The 9,790-nt window shown below is 39.1% G+C and overlaps 1 pseudogene; it reads right to left on the reverse strand.

Moving 5' to 3' along the window:
- Window positions 1-353: 353 nt before the first annotated feature.
- Window positions 354-7,481, reverse strand: LOC131319059 (8-amino-7-oxononanoate synthase-like; annotated as a pseudogene).
- Window positions 7,482-9,790: the final 2,309 nt, after the last annotated feature.

Below are 9,790 nucleotides of genomic sequence, written 5' to 3' on the forward strand. Positions count from 1 at the left end.
TTGAGCTGCACAACTTCTTGTCCTTTCTTGTCCAAGTTTTTTTTACGTTTCTTACTAGTATCCTTTATACATGACATGTTCGTGTCGTACTTCGTGCCGTGTCCCTCCTGTGCTCTGTGCCTAACCGTGCCCGTGTCATGAGCTCCAAAACAATGGCTTAGCCCAACCCACCTTAATGTTCGTGTCATGCCATGCCGACAATAAATGTGTAGTGCTTGTAGAGCCGGCCTAATCCGTTCGACACCTCTGGTTGTGTATGGGTTGGTTATTTGATATATTGATTAGGACATCCTGTATTTTCGGTTGACTCGGCCATGGAATCTCACCAGTGCAATGTGATCATGCACGTGATATTGCCATAATTGCCATAAAACTCCTATTTAAAGAGTTTTTCTTATTTTGACAATTATGCCATCACTACACACATGTACACGAAAACTTGTACAAATATGTAAAGTTCACACGCACTACACCACCCGTCTATCTGCAAAGTTTTTGTGGTTGTAGGGTTTTCCTTGTCCTTATTCAAAAGAAAAAAGAAAAAAGAGGGTTTATGCTGGCCTTTTGTCTCTGGTAGGTGGAGTCCGGGCACAAGTGGCATTGGAACAGTAACCTACGTTCATGAAGCACTTATCACAGTGGCTTGGCCACCCCTTGCATTGCTCCAAACTGGTTACTTCTTCTCCTTATAACTCAATATTCAAATATTCCTCCAACGAGCCGTTAAACCAGAGAATTCATTCTTATGAATCGCTATAGCCTTGTGTGTCCATTTGTGCTGTGGGCAATGATATCTCGGAAGTTGATGCATTCAGAGAGTGCAGCTGTGAGCTTCTTCAAATCATCCAGTGTGTGCGCTGCGCTCAGAGTTACTCTTAACCTGAACGACATAAAAATTTCGATTCATGGGAAGGTATATATCCAAGTATACATGCATGGAAGTACTCCACCGTCATGAAAACGTCAAGAAAAAACTCAAACCAACAAAACCATAAATACTTTGGCACGTTTATTGCCAACAGTTCTTCACCTCAAACCCAAAACTTTTTGAACAAAAGCGGAGGTAAATAGGAGGATCCTACGGGATTCACATTTCTGTGACTCCACAAGAGTGAGCATGAAATCCCAGTCAGATCAGGCATAAGTATTAAGAGAGAGGAAAATAATAAAGGATTAACAATATGACAAAACCAACGAGTATGTGTCCAACAAACCTGCAGGAATTAGGAGGAACAGCTGGGGGTCCAATTGCAGTGACATCGAACCCAGATTTCAAGAGGTAGCTGTTCCACAATTGAGACAGTTAAGTACACATTGAACATTGTAAAGTACACATAAGAAGAGGGATTGAAAGAGACCAACTAGCTTGAAGGGCCTTCTGTTCACTCCCTATGACAAGAGAGATGATGGGACTTGTAACAGGGATTCCAGTGAGAGCATGGAAGTCCTGCACCCGTTTCCAAACAGCCCTTCTATGCCAAGTCTCCTTTTGGGCCACAATAACAGCAGCTGGTAAATTATAATCAAATTGTTAACAACAGAAACTAAGCCCAGTGAAAGCAAACCCTATAACAACTCAGCAGCACCATGCCTCGTCTTCTGCTTTCTTTCTTTCTTTCTTCTTGTTTTTCATTACAAGGTAGATATAACAACAGAAATAAATCATAGAAAATTCCTAGGCCATAAGCATTACAAGTGCAGTACAGTATAATCATTATCTGGTAGATAGTCTTCCTAGAACGAATAAAAGAGAAATATGTTCATGATCCTCCAACTTGTGTAAAGAAACTGTTAAAGAGAGAATGTCATTCTCTAATTTACTTTAGTGTGCATGTGTCATTCCAGATGTCTCTGAGCAGGCAAACAGAGAAAATGAGCACCGTGGAGCTACCAGTTACCAAAAAGAAACAAATTTATATAGAAACTAAACACTAGAATGGGAAAACTACACCTGAAATATTCCTCATGTTGAGGTTACTATATACCATGTGCAGCAGCAGCAATGGGCACTGGTGTAGAAGTTGAAAATATAAAAGAACGACCCGTGGATTGTATGAGTTGCTTCCACCTCTTGCTGTTACATTTAAAAAACCATCAAACATGTATTGGAACAACTTAATACAGAATCAATAAAACTTTATTTAATTATTATTCTCAAAACTATCATCATTAACTGTTTTTTTCTGAGCAGATGAGTGATGATGTTGAAGACAGCTGTGTCAGAAGCGTCACTACATCAATGCCTGTAATAATCCAAACTCATAAAACCGAATAATAATGCAACAGACCCATTGGAAAGCTGCTATTTCCAAAGTAGAAATTGGGAATTAACAAAATTCAAATAGGTGAGGAGTTATTTCATTGCTTTCTCACTTCAAGATTGAACAACCCCAAAAAGGAAGCTAAGGTGAATCAAGTATAGTTAATTGAGTTAATACTGCACTTGTAACATTGCTATAAAGATGAGTTCCGACGAGTGACGGGAAAAAAAAGTATAGGAAGTTCATATCATTGCTTGATTGCAATGCAAGTCTAATTCAACCGACAAAATTCCAAGGAGTTGCTCATGCTGAATGTGCTCGGTCTCCTTCTGTTTCCATGCAAGTTCTATACAGGAAAGAGAGGCACATTAACAGGATTACCTGCATGCTATGAATCCACCATGGCAAACCTGCAGCCTTACTCAAAGTATCCACACATATATCAACATCACTTTCGCAATTAAGCTCCTCAGCCACACCCCCTCCATTTTGGCCACCAACAAACGTTCCATGAGCCTGAAAAGAAATCCAGAGTCCAGAGTAATAGTAGATTTAATACTATGGACGAAAATTGTGATGAAAAGAAAATCGGAAGGTGCCATGTAGCTGAATAAGTAGAATCTATAAGAGTGGTCCATAAAACTGGGATGGATTGAACCCCTTTCATAGTTTTCTATTTCTCTCTTTTGTGGTTTGAAGGAAGGCGGATTTTGTTAGGCTGACAAGTCGTATAGAAGAGGGAGAACAGGAACAAACTATCCCTTCAACTGTAGGGGACAGACCAACTAAACAAGCAAGGAATGCTAGACGGCTAAGAGATCAGCTCAATGTGGAAGATTATAACAGAAAAGGTGCAAGATGTAAATCCTATTTCTTCCAATATGTACTTTACAAATTTCTGTCTAAAAAAGTAGATAATCTACACAGGTATGATAAACAAAAGGGAATATTCAGAAAATAATGGACTGTCAAGAGTCAAGACTCAAATGTAAGATATTGCCAAACAGCTCCATACAATCCCATGGCGCCCGAGGCTCAGTAAAACTTTCTTTTTTTCCGGAATCCAGCCAATCAATAAACGCCATGCATTGATGGGTGGTGCGGGCCCATATTTACTATCATGAGATTTTTTCCGGAATAATTTGTAATAAGATATTGGCTACAATTGAAAAGATGTAGGGCTAAGAACTATGTTCGCATAATATCATATTCATATTCGATCGTCAAGAATGAAGAACTTACGTCATCAATACCCAACAAAAATCCATGCTCTTCCGAAGCTTTGAAGGCTCGCCCATTGGTGCAAAGTCCCCATCCATACTGAATAAGCTGGTAAAACAACAGAAACAAGTCTCTACCCATTCAACAAATTCTCAAGATACAAAGAATTGGCAGTTACTCAAAATTCTAGGGAGACAAAGAATTATGAGGATAACAACTTTTTTCTCCCACGAATTACCTATCAGTCACAACAACTTTTTTCTTCATCGGGCATCGCAATCTGTCAAAACACAAATTGCATAGCCATGAGATGAAAACCGGGGGGGGGGGGGGGGGGGGGGGGGGGGGGGGGAGGGGAAGGAAATCAGATAGAGGAAGGAGAAAGACCAAAAGCGTGACCCTACAGTAATGCATTAAGGTGAGACATGTCACAGTGTCTATAGACAAATGCCACTACACTTCCTTGTCGTTCAGCAAGACGAATGCCATCTATTATGGAAGCATGGTTCAGAGCATCGGAAAATATGGCGACCTATCATCCTTCAAAGGTTTTCAGCCTGTGGGTAAAAGAGAACCAACATTTCCCAATGTTGTCATCAAGGCCATATTGGCTGCAAAACCGCTAGGACAAAGAAGACAATCCTGTAGCATTGATGTAGATAAACAATGGATCAGTTCTTTAGTAAACTAATAATCGAGCAGAAACAAACTAACTTAAGTGAGCTGAGTAAAACTATTATGGCCAAGTTTCTGTATCAGTCATTTGTACAATTAAAATCTCTTGAATGATAATGGTGCCAGACGACTATACTAGCACTTCAATTGAACTTCAACTCTATTCCTAGCATATGCCTAAAGAGCTAACCTTTTCATCTTAAACTCCTCTGTTGGCTTCTGCACTTAAGCATACATTTGGAAGATACAGTGCTTAGACATTTAGTGTAGCCCACAATGATTGACTCAGGTTCTCTCCGTAAATGAAAACCACGACCGCATGGCGGGCCATACAGATCCCCATCAAGGCAGCTTGCATGTCTAGTGTCCCAGCCTTGCACAAGAAGAACCTTCAAGAGAGCACCACAGGGTGCTAACCACGGCCTGACCACAGTACAACACCATAACTCAACTTAGAAGGTCCTAAGTCAAGGTATATGCATCATAAGGAGCTATTTATCAACCAGCCAGTTCAGCTTCCCATTCTTGGAATGTTCAAGTATTTCAAACAAGCAACATTTTGAAACTCAGGGAGAAATATAATTCAATTGAATCTAGACAATGGGTGACGGAATATACTTGTTCTGACTCCAAGGAACAGTGACAACACAATAGATGAACCCATACCTCTTTACTCTTCAAGTATGCCAAGCATGACTCCAGGAGTCTATGGTAGTTGGTATACCCATAGATTAACGCAGATCCCTTTGGTCCCATTCCATGTGACAAGGCTGCCTAAAATAGAAGATTCAACGGTCAAGAGATGTCGCACATTTCCACTCCACTGATGAAATTTCCACCCACATGCAGAGGGGTCACTGATTGATTGACAAAGAGAACAAAATGATGACGACCCTTAAATACTACACCTTTGCAGCAGCCTTTGAAATCGCGGGATGTGTACTCAATCCCAAATAATCATTTCCTGAAAAAAAAAAAAAGTAGCTTTCTAAACTTCTGATGAGAGCAAGCCCCTGCTTCATTTCCAACTTCTTGGTTGCCACAGTCAGCATCATCTCCTACCACATACAACAAATCAAAATGGCGGATAAATAGGTGTAAAGGATGTTTACAGATAGGTGTTGAGGCTTATAGTGGGGGAAGGTGGCACATGCCACCCCTAGGTTCTAACTTTGTTTTCCATTTTGGCTTTCGTGTCCCAAGTCCAAGAATATAAAAACTGAAATTGTGCCAAATTGTTTTGTTGTGATGCTTGTCAAGGAGAAAGTATGATGCAATGACTCACCCTTAAATTATTATTGAGTTTTGGTTATGTGATCCTTAATTAGCACATTTTGATTTGTCAAGAAGAAAGCCTTGTTTGTGAGCATTTTTTTGGACTTATTCATGTTTCCAACACTACAACCTTGATTCCAAAAGTAGTTTTGTTCGACGTTCATGGATGATGTACTGTAGAATATGTGTACTTTTCTTAGTAGTTAGTACTAAATAATAATTTTATTGCTCGCAGTTGATTGATTTGAATTTGGCGGTTTAAATATTCCCACCTGTCGAATTCAAATCTTTACAACTAACGTTCTTATTACGTGACACGTATGTGCGTGGATATGTACAGATGTGTGGCAGGAAGTATAAGTCCACTATAGCATACTCATCTCAAATAAAATTGTAATCACACGAAAGCCATTGCATATACAATGCCTCAGTTACAAACAAAATCATAAACCCCAGAAAAAGACTAAACAGAAAACTTAACGAAATCGAAAAAACAAACAGGCGTCCGTAGTAGGAATTGGAGAACCAAGAGTTGGCCTAGTGGTCAAGGCCCCGGACCAGGGACGATTCTACCCCCATGTGCCCCCACTCGAAACTAAAGTAATTTTGTTATATTTTCATATATTTAGCATAACTATGAAAGTGTGTTACTATACATTGCATATATATCTCGAAAATATACATATAGAATTAGTTTTATGTTTCAATTTTGTCATATGGTGCATTTATACTTGTTGGTTTTCGAACTGTTTGTCTATCTATTTGAAACAATTCTTTCTTAATTGTATTTATTTTTAACCGTCTAAGAGCAATATTTTAAAATAATGTCATTAATAAAACTATCTTGATTATTCTAAAACTTGTCGATGTTCATATAAAACATACTTCAAAAAATTTGTTAAAGATTTTGTTTTGAAAGTATGTGTTATAAACTTTTGTAGTTTGTAATAAATGCCTTAATTGTATCCGATTTTATTGTGGTTAACTAGAAAAATAAATTTTTGCTATTATGATTAACAAAGTCATAATAATAAAGGCTGCGTTCTTTCGAACTTAACTTAAAATTAGTTGGTTTGTCATTATTTGAGTTTTTTTTTCGCTTTTGTTAGTTTTGCACGAAACTTTTGTAGATTATTGATTCGTCTTGAAAAGAGGAATCGGAAAAGTAAAATTTTTTTACTTTCACCCAACTATTTAGGAAAATAACCACTTATTTCTCAAAATAATCAAACATATTTCGGTTGTGTTTGGTTGAGAGTTTAGTTTAGTTTAGTTTAGTTTTGGTAGTAAATAGAGAGAGAAATAGAGTAATGATTGAAGATAGGGGTAATGATTGGAGAGAGATAGAAAGAGATGGGAAAGTAATAATTGAAAAATAGGGTAATGATTGGAGAAAAAAATAGGATAATGATTGAAAATAAAACTAAAACTAAAACTAAACCACGAACCGAAACTTTTTCTGCTAAAAAATGTTTATTTCTCTAAATACTTGGATAAAAGTACAATTTTTTTATTTTTTCAATTGCTCCCATCTAAACAAATTAATAATCTACAAAAGTTTAACGTAAAACTAACAAAAGCGAAAAAAACTCAAATAATAACAAACCAACTCATTTTAAGTTAAATTTAAGTAAAGTGCAAAAGAAGACAGCGCGTCCACCCTAAATTACATTCCTGAATCCGGATTTAAGAGTTTTGAACCTCCGGATACTATCAACTTTTACGAGACTACTGTAATAAAAAAGGAATTGGAGTTAAAAGAACCGTACCAGAACTGGGGACGCCACGGACCCATCTCCGAAACGTATTCTCGGCCATCTCTACTTCCACCGACGCCCTATCCCATTCCTGTAATCCGTCGAAAACCTCGAATTCATAGGAAATCAGACCAAATTCCTGCTCCATTTCAACGAATCTTCGTCGTTCATCGCTTGGGAGGTGAATGGGTTTGAGAGATTTGATAAGTTTGAGGGATTCCAACTTCGAAAGTGCTGCTTCTACACAGTGGTCCCATAATCTCATCTCCATTTTTGGGCGTGTAGAAATTTACGCAATCCAGAATGAGTGGGCAGCAGTTTAATGGTGGCCTGGCGGAGGTTGCAAGAGCCGAATGTCTGTCGACAGACTCGACACAGATAGGAGGAGCAGCAGCCCGGGAACGACGTCAAGGTAGCTTTATTAGTTGGTTCCTTCTTTTCAATTTCCAAGATTTTCTCTAAGATAGTGCTGTCGGGAACCAGAGGTGTTGTAGTGCACCCGGTGTAGTGCACGTATAGCGCAAAACACGGACTATTGATCTTGTCAATCAACGATTGTGATGTGTTTTTAATCTTTGACCGGTAATAAATACTCCCTCCGTCCGGATTTAATAGTGGAGTTCGTGTCATTTTTCAATCGATTAAATATTGTAATTTATAATGTTTTATGTAATTTTAAAAATATTATGTCATATAACTAATTGAGATCTATCAAATAAGATTCATATTATATATAAAATTCATTATCAATTTAAAGATATAATCTATTTTTTATTCGGTTAGAATTGAACGAGAGACTATTAAATCCAGACGGAAGGAGTATCTTTATCAGTAAAGGATTATTTTTAATCTGAACTGTTGATTGATAAGATCGACGGCTGTGTGTCGCCCTACATGTGCACTACAACACCCCCGAGTCAGTGAGTCACTACACGGTGGTGCTATTGTACGTGTCCGGATACAAATCTAAACAAATCCCTTCTTTCATGAAATTTTAATTTATTAAGAATACATAATTAGTGCCTTCGAAAAGCTTTATACATTTTCAAGAATTTAAGTGGGGACGAGAGCGATTTTGTTTAGATTTGTATCCGGACACATACGCAACACTATTCTAAAAAAGTCTTTATCCGACTCCAATCTGATTTTTCTAATTTTTCCCTGGACTCGCCCTCATATTCGAAAGATATTTGATGAAAACACATCCCGATCGGGACGGGTACGGAGGGGCCAATTGCGATCCATATATAGTGCAAATACTTGGTGGTGCACTTGACATAGTTGTGCGTAGGTTCGTTATTTGATGGAGTAGTATTGATTAGGACGTCCTCTATATTTAGGTTGACCCAAGCCATGGAATCTCATCAGTGCAATGTGATCATGCACGTGATATTGCCATAATTCTCCTATTTATTAAAAGGACTCAGGGGGGCTGCTGTCCCTTCAAGGGACAGCAGCGTGCTGTCTCGGCCCAGGGAGTCCCGCTCCGGGCTTGGTTCGACGGTCGGAAACGTTCACTTCGTAGAGCTCGTCGAGTTGAACAAGTGTACGAAAAAATCAGTTTGATCGGATATCTTTAAGTGCCTGATCGGAACCTTTTTGTCTTGAAAAGAATGGATCCGAAACACTGGATCAAATCTACTAGAACCCATTATTGGCAAGTTATATGTGTTCTAATCAGGCACTTAAAGATATCCGATCAAACTGAGTTTTTGCATACTTGTTCAACTCGACGAGCTCTACGAAGTGAACGTTTTCGATCGTCGGACTAAGACCGGAGCGGGGCCCCCTGGGCCGGGACAGCACGCTGCTGTCCCTTGAAGGGGCAGCAGCCCCCCTGAGTCCTTATTAAAAGGTTTTCCTTATTTTACAATCATGAATCATGCTATCACTGCACACATTTTACACGAAAACTTATACAAATGTGTAGGGTCGACACGCACTGCATCACCCGTCTATCCGCAAAGTTTTTTCTGTGGCTGTAGGGTTGTCCTTATCACTGTTGTCGGTAACGAGGTTATTCAACTCATTCTGGCCCTTTGTCTCGGGTAGGTGGAGTCCTCTGTCCCGTTTATAGCCAATAATTAGGGGCACAAGGCCTTGCTGGCCACAAGTGGGCATTCGAACAGTAAGTCAGTAACCTCCGTTAATGAAGCACTTCTCACGGTTCTAATCGCGGCTCGGCCACCCCGTGCATTGCTCCAAACATGCTACGGCTCCTCCTAATGTAATTCAAAGTGTTCGGGCTAGTTTATACGTTTTGGGGGGGGGGGGGGTGAGAGATCAATTTTACTATCTACTAATGGAATGACTCATTTGAAGCCGGAAGAAATCCTACAAAGATTGACACTATACGAATGAATAGCACTTAAAAGGTTTCGAACTTGAAACGACACAAAAATGAACAAATCTCTAAACGTAAAGTGTTAACCACTAGGAGAACTCTGGCAAACTCTTGAGTTTACCAAACATGTTACAGTGGAATTGTGGCGGAGGCATATGAGGCCCAGTGGGGGCACAGGCCCCCTGGATGGATTTTTTTTTTTTTTTTTTTGCATTTGTAAAAAAAAACCTTAGAAGTTTTAGTGTATCACGTTCGAA

Source organism: Rhododendron vialii, chromosome 3a (genome assembly GCF_030253575.1).
Source record: "Rhododendron vialii isolate Sample 1 chromosome 3a, ASM3025357v1".
NCBI lineage: Eukaryota > Viridiplantae > Streptophyta > Magnoliopsida > Ericales > Ericaceae > Rhododendron > Rhododendron vialii.